The sequence below is a fragment of the Pinus tabuliformis genome, chromosome 2_2, assembly GCF_031772625.1.
Source record: "Pinus tabuliformis cultivar Carrire ecotype Pingquan chromosome 2_2, CPIR1, whole genome shotgun sequence".
NCBI lineage: Eukaryota > Viridiplantae > Streptophyta > Pinopsida > Pinales > Pinaceae > Pinus > Pinus tabuliformis.
Genome location: NC_142300.1, coordinates 974,376,715 through 974,387,985, shown reverse-complemented (window position 1 = coordinate 974,387,985; position 11,271 = coordinate 974,376,715). Strand labels below are relative to the sequence as shown.

Sequence of the window (11,271 nt, the reverse complement as noted above, 5' to 3'; positions counted from 1 at the left end):
GTGGCATTTGAGATTTGGACATCTCAATTTCGGAGGCTTGAATCTGTTGCACAGAAAGGGAATGGTAAAGGGATTGCCGTTGATTGAGAAACCAGACAGCTTTTGTGAAGGCTGCATCTTGGGCAAGCAACACAAAGAAATCTTTCCAGCAGGAAAGAGTATAAGGGCAAAAGCACCCTTGGAAATTGTTCACTCTGATGTGTGTGGACCGATGCAAATACCATCATTTTCCGGAAATAAATATGTTTTAACTTTTATTGATGATTACACCTGAAAGACATGGGTGTATATGATAAAACAGAAGAGTGAAGTGTTTGAGAAATTCCGCCACTCCAAAACTCTTGTTGAGAAGCAGTGTGGGCATTATATCAAAGTGCTCAGAACAGATAGAGGAGGAGAGTACATCTCCAAAGACTTTCTGCGTTTTTTCAGAAAGAATGGCATACAAAAGCAGTTCACCGTGACGTATACATCTCAGCAAAACGGTGTTGCTGAAAGGAAGAATAGGACCATTCTTGACATGGTCAGAAGTATGCTAAAGGCAAAGCACTTGGTGCGTGAGTATTAGGCAGAAGTTGTCATTTGCACAGTTTACATCTTAAATAGATGCCCAACCAAAGCTGTCATGAACAAAATACCAGAAGAGGCATGGAGTGGTCAAAAGCAAACTGTCACTCACATGAGAGTATTCGGTTGTGTGGCATATGCACATGTACCGAATCAGCTAAGGAAAAAGCTTGACAATAAGGGGGAGAAGTGTGTCTTTATTGGCTATTGTGATGAGTCAAAAGCATACGAACTCTATAATCCATCCACCAAGAAATTGATAGTAAGCAGAGATGTGCAGTTCATTGAAGATGAAGCTTGGGATGGAAGCTTAGAGAAGATAGTAAATGTGAAGACAATAGTGTCTGATGAAGAAGAAGAGGAAGGAATAGCAGCAAATAATCCTTCCTTGGTGGCTCCTCCTCCACCACAGTGAGTACAACAGACCACACCACAAGCTAGAATTCGAACAGCCTTAAGAAGTCAAGGGAGTGCTTATCTAAGCACACCACAGGGATCAGAAATACCCTCAAGTTCGGATGGAACTCCAAGCACACCAAGAAGACCAAGATTCAGAAATCTGAATGAGATTTATGAACAAGGAGAGGTAAGTAACAATACCGGTCTGAATTCATTATTCGCTTTGTATTGTCATGTTGATGACCCAGTTCATTTTGAAGATGCCGTAAATGAAGATAAATGGATTAAAGCAATGAATGAAGAAATTGGTGCAATTGAGAAGAGTAAAACATGGGAATTAGTGGACCTCCCTGAAGGCAAAGATGCCATTGGAGTTAAGTGGGTCTATAAGCCCAAAAGCAATGCTGAAGGCAAGATTGACAGGCACAAAGCAAGACTTGTTGTGAAAGGCTACAAGCAGCAACAAGGCAAAGACTATGATGAAACCTTTGCACCAGTAGCAAGGATGGAAACAGTCAGAACAGTGTTGTCTATTGAAGGCCAAGAGCATAAAGTCTGCAAACTAAAGAAGGCTCTTTATGGGCTGAAGCAAGGTCCAAGAGCATGGTACAACAGAATAGATGCTTATCTGATTGAGAATGGGTTTGATAAGTGTGATGGTGAACCCACACTCTACATAAAGCAGAATGACGGTAAGATTCTTATCGTTGTTTTATATGTAGATGATTTGATTTTTACAAGCAATGATGCTTCTCTCATTGCTGATTTTAAAGCAGTCATGAAAAGTGAATTTGAAATGACTGACTTGAGCTTCTTAAGATATTTTCTTGGAATTGAAGTAGACCAAAGTGAAAATGGTGTTTTCATTTCTCAAGATAAATATGTAGAAGCAGTGTTGAGGAGATTTAACATGCAGAACAGCAAGGCAGCTGTGTCTCCAACTATAATAGGGTTGAAATTGACCAAAGAATACAGCAGCAAGGATTTTGATCCAAAATTGTACAAGAGCATAGTTGGCAGCCTTATGTACTTAACTGCAACCAGGCTGGACATTATGCACGCTGTGAGTTTAATCTCCAGATTTATGGAAAGACCGAAAGAAACTCATTGGCAGGCAGCCAAGAGGATTCTACGGTATGTGAATAGAACGAAGGGGTTTGGTATTTTATACTCCTCTTCTGAAAGTTTCATGTTGACAGGTTACACTGACAGTGATTGGGCTGTAAGTGTTGATGATAGGAAAAGCACATCGGGATATGTGTTTCATATGGGATCCGAAACCATCTCATGGGCTTCCAAGAAGCAACCGGTTGTGTCTTTGTTAACAGCAGAGGCAGAGTACGTGGCAACAACAGTAGTAGCATGCCAGGCAGTGTGGCTGAGAAGAGTTCTCAAAGATTTGTGTCATGAACAGGAAAATGGCACAACCATTTACTCTGACAATAGCTCGGCAATAGCATTGTCTAAAAATTCTGTTTTTCATAAAAGAACAAAGCACATAGACACCAAATTTCACTTCATACGTGAATTAGTTAACAATGGTGAGATTGTTTTGCAGCACTGCAAAATAGAGGATCAGTTCACTGACATCTTGACAAAACCATTGGGAAAGAAAAGTTTTGATCATTTCAGGAAATGCCTGGGTATGCAGAAAAACCCAGCAGTTGAAATTAAAGGGGAGTGTTGAAATTATAATTTCAAAACTGCAGATTTTTTCCCTGCGATGCGATCCATCGCAAATCGCAAATGTCACCCTTCCACCCGCTTCATTTGTTATATGCAATGCGATCACAGATCACATATCACACTTTTTTTTTCTTGTCAAACCTTCACCGTGTCCCTTCGATTGTTTGCGATTGCGATTTCGCGATGCGATCTGATCGCATATCGCAAATCGCGTGATTCAACGGTTATGGAGGCGTTGGCACATTCTTTTCTCTTCCGCCGATGCGATGGTGCGAGATTGTGAGAAGCCATGCATTAAATTCCGATACGATATTTTCAGCCGAGTAATAAATGAAATTTACTGCGGTTGGTAAATGTAGGTAGGATATTTTCTTTTATCTTATCGTTTAGAATCAGATATGTTTTTCAACATATATATATATGTAATGAACAGCAGTTCTGTTACACATATAGAATGAGATATAAGCATATATTGGAAGAATCTGAGAATTTTGTAACTTTATCTGTAAATGCACAACAGTGCTAAGATAGTTGAAAACAGATTCTGGAACTGAAGTGTTCCTGTTGTAACCCCTCTGTAGAGGAAGACAATTCTGTAACAGCTTTTCTTTTATATGATTAAAGATCGTGTATTGAAAACAAAGCGTTGTTCTCTGTGAATTTCTTTTGTGTTTGAAATAAATAGAAATTTCCCCACATAAATGCCTCTCGTTAAAAAACCTTCAATTTATATAAAACTAATGAAAGATTTTAGTGTACACCGCTTATTGGGAAGTAAAAGTTGTGATCACCGAGCTAACCTAGGATTTACTTGAAGGTTTAGTCCATCTTCATTCATATGTAGTCCGAATGAAGGACGATATCTCACTTCTATATCTTTAACAGCTTCAAATTTGAAGAAACTAATGAGGACAGCAGCAACAATCTTCATTTGCATGTATGCAAAATCTTCACCAAGACAAATGCGAGGTCCGGCCTGCAAGCCAAAAATAAAAATTATCCATTTTGAAACATGGCCAAAGTTATCTTTCTCAGTATATAAACTACAATGCATAAACCAGGCCCACTTACATGGAATGCAGTGAATTTGAATGGTGATTGAGGCTGAAAGATTCCATCCTTCAGCCATCTTTCGGGTTTAAACTCCTCAGCGTCGCTGCCCCAAAGATATGGCATTCTTCCCATAGAATAAGGAACATAGCACATGATATCACCTTTCTTGATTTTGAATCCATTTGGAAGGATGTCGTCAGAAACTACATACTTCCCATTCTGCAAAATGTTTTCAACTGTTGATAAGCTATATTATTTGTTCTTTCAACTGAACTAAACTAAACTAAAATGGTATTTTATAGTCCAAAATTCATATTCAAACGTATCTCAGTCACAAGAGAAAATAATTTGGGCGAACACAAAGAAGCAACGTAAATATGCATGCATTATATCTTGTTGAGGAGAAACAAGCTTAGCACCTTATAATTGCTCATGGAAAATAGACATTCGACAGAATATTAAGTTTACCTAAACGCTAACCAAAACATACAAGTGTCTTACCACAGGAACAGCGGGGTATAAGCGCAAGGTCTCCGATAAAGCCGCATGAAGGTAGTGCATCTTATCCAATACTGTATGTGTCAAGCTTTCAGAAAACATAGTTAAAGATTCTTCCATGGACACACATTCATTAACCTTGATCAGGTCATGAACTTCTTCAAGAATCCGTTTTTCAACATGTCGGCTCTTGCAAAGCGAGTGAAAGAACCAACAAAGGGTAACTGCAACCGTGTCCCGCCCAGCTATAATGAAATTCAGAACACTATCGCGCAGATACGTGGCAGAGTCGCTCTCTGGAATCTTCTCAGTTGATGAAATAAAGCGAGACAGTAAGTCTGGTTTTTCCTGTAAATATTTTTGAAGCCAGAGACGGAGAAACAAGGTCATGAGTACCAGCACTAGCACACAGTGAATATGTAGAAAAGGAAAATCAAGCATTCACTTGTGAGATTTGGTTCAATTCAGGACTAGGGCTGGGGAGGGTATTCTCTTACATAGTTATTTTGCACAAATATCTCATGTCTTCTGCTCTGAATGAGCTTGTAGACAAAATCATCCACCCTTTTCATGCTTTTCTTGAAGGTAGCCTCAGACCGAATGTTGAAATATCTTTTTAGTTTCCAAGTAATGTCAAAATAACGCCACAATAGCTTAGTATTTGCAGTCTCAAAATCCTTTGCGAAAGATGCCTCTGCTCCAAAGTTAGAATTTGCTAAGCTGTTCACCTCGATCCCAAAGGCCACTTTGCAAATTGAATCCACTAGCATGATTATTTACTCTGCTGTCTTAGTTAGATTTTTTGCCCATAAGAATAGGGAATGGTATTCTCCATAGCAATTGGGTATTGTTATTCCAACTGGTATGGGTCGGAAAAAGTAAAAATGGGACAATATATGGAATCTAAATGCTTTCTCGCAATAACTGTTTCTTATGAAAATGGCCGTACTTCTTTATATGAGTTACCTTTCCCTCAACCATCATTACAACGTCTCTATTTTCCAATTATCTGCTCTACTAAAATAAGTGCAAGAGGAACAAGAGAAAACAGGAAATGCAATTGTAGCTCAAGATTTTACAGATGATGATATATGTCGAGGATTTAAGCTACCTGCACCTCTACCGTTTGTTCTGCTTTACACGCTTCGAGTACAACTTTGGAAACTTTCACTGCATTCTCTCGGAAAACAAGACTGTTGAACTCCCTCAAAATTCTGGTGGAGAAATCTAAACTAGCCAACTTGCGTTGTTTTCCCCATTGTTCTCCATCCACGATGAAAATACCATCCCCCAAAATGTCTTCCACAATTTCCTTGTTGAACTTTCCCTTTCAAACGAACAGGCAAATTATGATATATTACAGTCTGATCTCTAGGAAGCGATAGATAATATACTGAAAAAAATATAGTAAGAGCTACTGTGGTAAAAAAAAAACGATATAGGGAAAAATAATGAGGGAGCTACTGTGGCAAACAAATTATATAGTAAGAGGTAAACCTTGACATAGTTTGGAAAATTAGATCTGAGCATGTGCTCCACATTTGCAGGCTCAGTGGTACAAACATAGCTGAAGGTAGGATAAGCTATTGCGTAAGTTTTATAGCGCTTGTGGTGATGAGCCAGAAAATCATGTAAGCGATCAAAATTGAAAATGGCATTCACCATAGTGCCAGCCACTGGTGGATATAGGTCTCCATTCCTGCGTTTCATTTTGAGTAGAATCATCAGCAGCAGTACAGTTGCCAAAGTTGAAGCAGCAGTAGTACAGTTGCTAGAGTTAGAGGTACTGCTCCATACTCCATGCTAAATTGGTGGGGAGCCATTAATCTACAAAAGGGTGTTCTTATAGAAGGAGACGATGAGGATGAGGATGCTCTAGCTTCCCGTGTGTTTTTCTTTAGGTGCAGCCTACATCACACCCACCCCTGATATCACAATCCCAGATATCACAACCCCTGAGCTTAGTCGATTGCAGATTCCCGAATATTAGGGAATGGACTGACATGGGCTGTAAAAAAAGGAGTTGTCTATAATGCGACTTTTTGGAGATTCCGGTGACGGAATCTGGTGGAAGAAATTAAGGTTAAATCTTGATTTGTTGCAGTTAAAATGGTTTTTTAACTGCATATTTGGATTCAGCACCCTGAAAAACCCTGGGACGCTTTCATTGTGCAGAAACTAGCTATCAAACTTGCTATTCCAATAAATTCCTGCCGGATTTCGACCGGAAAAACCCGCCAGAAAGGCTTTCAAAAAGTCGCGTTATAGACAACTGGGTAAAAAAAAGAAAACACCTATTTCCGCCCGATTCCCAAATATTCGGGGAATCTGCAATCTACCATCACAACGGCAACGGCGGTCATCAGCGTGATTTTTTTAGCTTTTCCAAACATCCGATTTTGTTACCAAAAAATCTCGAAATCGCGATTTTCTTTTTGGCCTTTTATTGATGTATACCTGTATTGGAGACGTTGGCATTGTTGAAAGAATCTCAAGATTTTTACAAGAGCCATTCTTGGTTTGGAAAGGTACTTTGCACAATCCATTTAATAGGCTTATTAGTTATAATTAGATACGGGATATGGTTTATTTTTTATTTTTAATTTTTATATAGTTAAGAAAATTTATCATAATTTAGTTGTCAAATTAGTGGTGAAGACAAATGCATGCGTATGCCTCAGTGGTTCAAAGAAAACTACGCCACTTGTAATAACTTGTTGATGGTTCATAAGGGAGTAAACTTTCACTCCCTTAATCCCACTTATAATCATCAACCAAACGCATACATAGAGGCCAATATTTCTTGGAGAGCTAAAATTCTTATTGCTCAGTTAAGGACTAATTCTCATCAACTCCGTTGTGAAATTGGTCACTGGGAAAGGCCAAAGGAAGTGTGGGAGGAAAGTGTATGCATTTTTTGTTCTTTGGGAAAAGTGGAAACATAAAAAAATTTCATTTTAGAATGTGAAGCCTTCAAACACAACAGGGAAAGTTATGCAAATATGCTGATAGCTAGCTCTTGGGATAATCTCTTTAGTGAGGGGTTTGTCGAGAATCTCGGAGCATTTATTGTGAAGCTTCACAGAAAAAGGGATGAATACATGAAGCAGATGAAAAAGCAATCTGTCCCATAGGTTATTTTTAGCCTCGTGGATGTTAAAATAATTTCTTTCTTTCTTTCTTTTTCCTACCATATGCTTTTAGATCTTGGGCAGTTAGCTTATTTCTTTATGTCTATAAAAGGCAATCTTTTAGCCAAAAGAAATACAATTTTAAAACATAAATACTAAATATAATTTTTCCAATTCATCATTTGGTTTCATTGATTATATTTTTATTTAAAATAGTCAATAAATATTGTTCTTTGATTATGATTTTTGAGACCTCTTTTAGGTCTTGGGCGGTTAACTTATTTCTTTATGTCTGTAAAAGGCAATCTTTTAGCCAAAGAAAATACAATTTTAAAACATAAATACCAAAATATAATTTATCCAATTCATCATTTGGTTTTATCGATTATATTTTTATTTAAAATAATCAATAAATATCATTCTTTGATTATGATTTTTGAGACCTAATCATAATCCAGAGTTGAAGAGACAAGAATTCAAGGGTTTGGTTATGTGTGTTTTATGCACAATACAATTGCCATCTATTTCTTCATTACCAACATAGCATATTCATTTGGACTAATTTTAAATCTTAGGTAAAGCCACTTGATTTGTGGAATAGATTCCGCATATTCATTTGGATTAATTTTAAATCTTAGGTAAAGCCACTTGATTTGTAGAATAAGGAATGTATTCCAGAATGTTTTAATTTTTCTTTTGAACATTACAAGAAAGAGGGGGGGTTCTAAGACAATTTCTAGGCAAATTGTCTTAACTTGAGACAAATGAAAACTCATGTGTTTCCTTAACTATTGTCTTTAAGTGAATGTCTCAAATTATTGTCTTAAAAAGTTGTCTCTATAAATACAATATATAACACAAGTTTTATTGTCTCTTAGGAGACAATTTCATTTTTGTCCTCCAGAGACAATAGTTGGATTAATTTTTTATCTCTTAAATAGTTGGATTAAAGATGTATTGTCTTCATAGAGACAATATGTCTTTGTCTCTATAAAGGCAGTATAAAAAAATGAATCCAGAAAAAGGATTCATCATTGACATAAATCAATATGAAAAGCATTTAATTCAAAATAAAATGAAATATCATTGATTAATTCATATTAGGGCACAATGGAATCAAACCACCAACCTCTTTCTTAGATGTAAAATTATCTTCCATTGAGCTAGCACCCTTTAACGAACTATGTGAGGAGCTGTGATAACAATGCTTGAAATTTCATATATATGTATTGATAGATCACATATTAAGTTCATAATGTGTTGGGCTCATCTTCCAGTTACAGATCTTAGTACCAAAGGTTAACTACAACCATTCACAACTAGTTATCTTAAAGGTTGGTATATTCATCTCATATTTTAGTTTCAAATATCATAAGAGCTAAAATATTTGCTAAGAAACCAAATTCTCTCCATAGAGATTATCTCCTCATGGATCTCATCTTAACTTCATACCAAAATTCAAATTCCAAAGTATTGAATCTCTCAACATTACAACTGAACTTAATTTTGCATAAAATAGATAGTGCGAGAAAGATTTACCTTGAGCACAAATCCAAATGAAAATTTTCCTTCTTAGATGTTTGAGTTTGTATTCAAGGGTGATTTACCTTACAACACACATCAATTGGGTGATCTCCACGTTCCAATTCTTAGCAACTATAGTTATGATGTTTTTTGCAACTCAATGCAATGATCAACTCTAGTGATGAATAACCATGACCTCAGAACCCTTAAATTCACCATCAACGGCCACTTTCACGTATGCATACCAGTTATAGATAATATCATAATTCTAGTATATTCAAGCTTAGCCATCAATTTCTCATAGAGTGCCCAAAATATTTGCACAATAGATTTGTTTATTTCTAGAAAAACCTCCAAGCAATGTTTCCACAAAAAAGACCTTAGGTATATTAGCTTGACCACACCTTGGTCAATGATCCATCCATGATATTCCACAATAAATGAATTTGTCAATATTGTTGAGCGCAGACCAATTATACCACAAACCAAAATCCAATCCATCTAACACGATTTGATCCAATATTTAAGCACACATATGATTTAACTCAAATAAGCATAGTTTGACCAATGTTGGATTCCATCACCTCCTTTAAAATTGCACTATCAAATTCAAAAGGTAAGATTTCAAATCAATCTAACAAATTGCAATCTCCTTTGTCTATCCCTTTGTGTCAATCATATTTTTGACATCACCAAAACTAATTTAAAGGAAACCAAGTATATAATCCTACCAATATAACATAGGTGCATTGAATCAAGACACATTAAATTCAATACTTAATCGGGAATTTCAAAACTCTTATGTAGGAATTTGAACTTCCCATGGTCAATTATCACTGGGAAGACCAACCAGTCATCAAATCTTCTCATACATCATTTCTTGACATTTGCGTTGACAAGTCACTATTTACATATATTTCCTTACTAGATCTAACATCCCCATAAGTATTCTCTGGTTAATGGCACAAACATCTCTTTCCTTAGCTACATGAAAATGATGGTCCACTACATTATTCTGATGATTCACAAATGAAAGCGTATGAGAAAATGAATAAAAACAAATTCAACGAAAAAAACAACTTAAGCCTGAAACATATCGCACAAAATAAAAACAGATAGAAAATTTCACTTGACCACATTGACTATTGTTCTTGTGCATAATGATATTTAGGGTGAATTTAACTAACATATTTGAGTTGATAGTGGAGAGATACAGGGAGGAAGAGTCTTGTTTATGCAAAGGAGAAGAGTCCTTGTCCTCATCTGATAAAGTTGTGAAAAAAGTAATGAAGAGGTAATTAAATGATGAGTCTGGATATTCTATTTTGATCGTAAATTTTACCCACAAAAGTCCCAACAACATATCACATATATCATCTATACGGGCTTTCTAATAATTTCCCTAAGGTTTGTCTCAAAGACAATTTAATCTAGAGTGAGGATTTTGTTGTAAAATTTTCCATGCTCACTAAAATGAAAAAGATCCATATAATCAAAGAAACGACTATATTTCAATTTTCCACAAAGGAATTATATGTAATTTTGTGAATTCCATTACTCATTACACTTGTAAAGAAAAAACTTAGAGAAAAAACTTAGAGATGAAGTGATAGACACTAATTTTACAAAGGAGAATGGTCCTCATTCTCTGCTTGCAAATTTATAAGTAGAAGAAGAGACGAAGATAACATTTTTCTTACCATAATCAAAAGAACATGGCCATTATTACAACACTAAAAATCGTGTCTTATCACATATATTACCAAAAATGAGAAGATGAGAATCTTGTAAAGTCACAAAATTGACATACAAAATGTGTTGTTGTAATAATTGATGTTGAATCCTCAATATTTTCTTTGTAAACAAATTTTAACTATGGAAGTCGTAAGTAGATAACACATTGTATCTTCCATGTAGAACTCCTATGGAACTTTGGAATCTTTCACAACGGGATCGCACTTTGATTGCCACAATGAATGGAAGTAGTACACATATATAAATGTAGATGATTGATAATGTATCTCAATCATAAAAGCCTCCTTGGAAGTCTTCACAAGTCCCATATATTCAACCTTGATTTTTTAAATTATGTCCTTGAATATTTCGTTTGAAAAGGTTTGAATCCCCTTATAGAGGATTTAATATAGAGTCTACTCATTTTTCATTATTCTATTGGCTCTCTCAATTGAAAAATTTCCATATCAAGAGTGACATAAATATATTTTAATTTCCTGCAAATATATTTAGATAATTTTGCAAAAATCATTCTTCAACAATGCTCCTAGTGAAATGTCAACCATGCAAAGGATACAAAACAAATCGAAAGTGAATCATATCCCAACATTTTCCTAGAATATATGAGCATTGGAGAATGTACCATCTTATGTATCATCACATCACTTCCATTTTCATA

The 11,271-nt window shown here is 35.8% G+C and overlaps 1 pseudogene; it reads right to left on the bottom strand.

Annotated features, from left to right (window-relative positions):
* Window positions 1–3,439: 3,439 nt before the first annotated feature.
* On the bottom strand, window positions 3,440–5,913 carry LOC149196502 (cytochrome P450 704C1-like; annotated as a pseudogene).
* Between the last annotated feature and the right edge of the window lie 5,358 nt (window positions 5,914–11,271).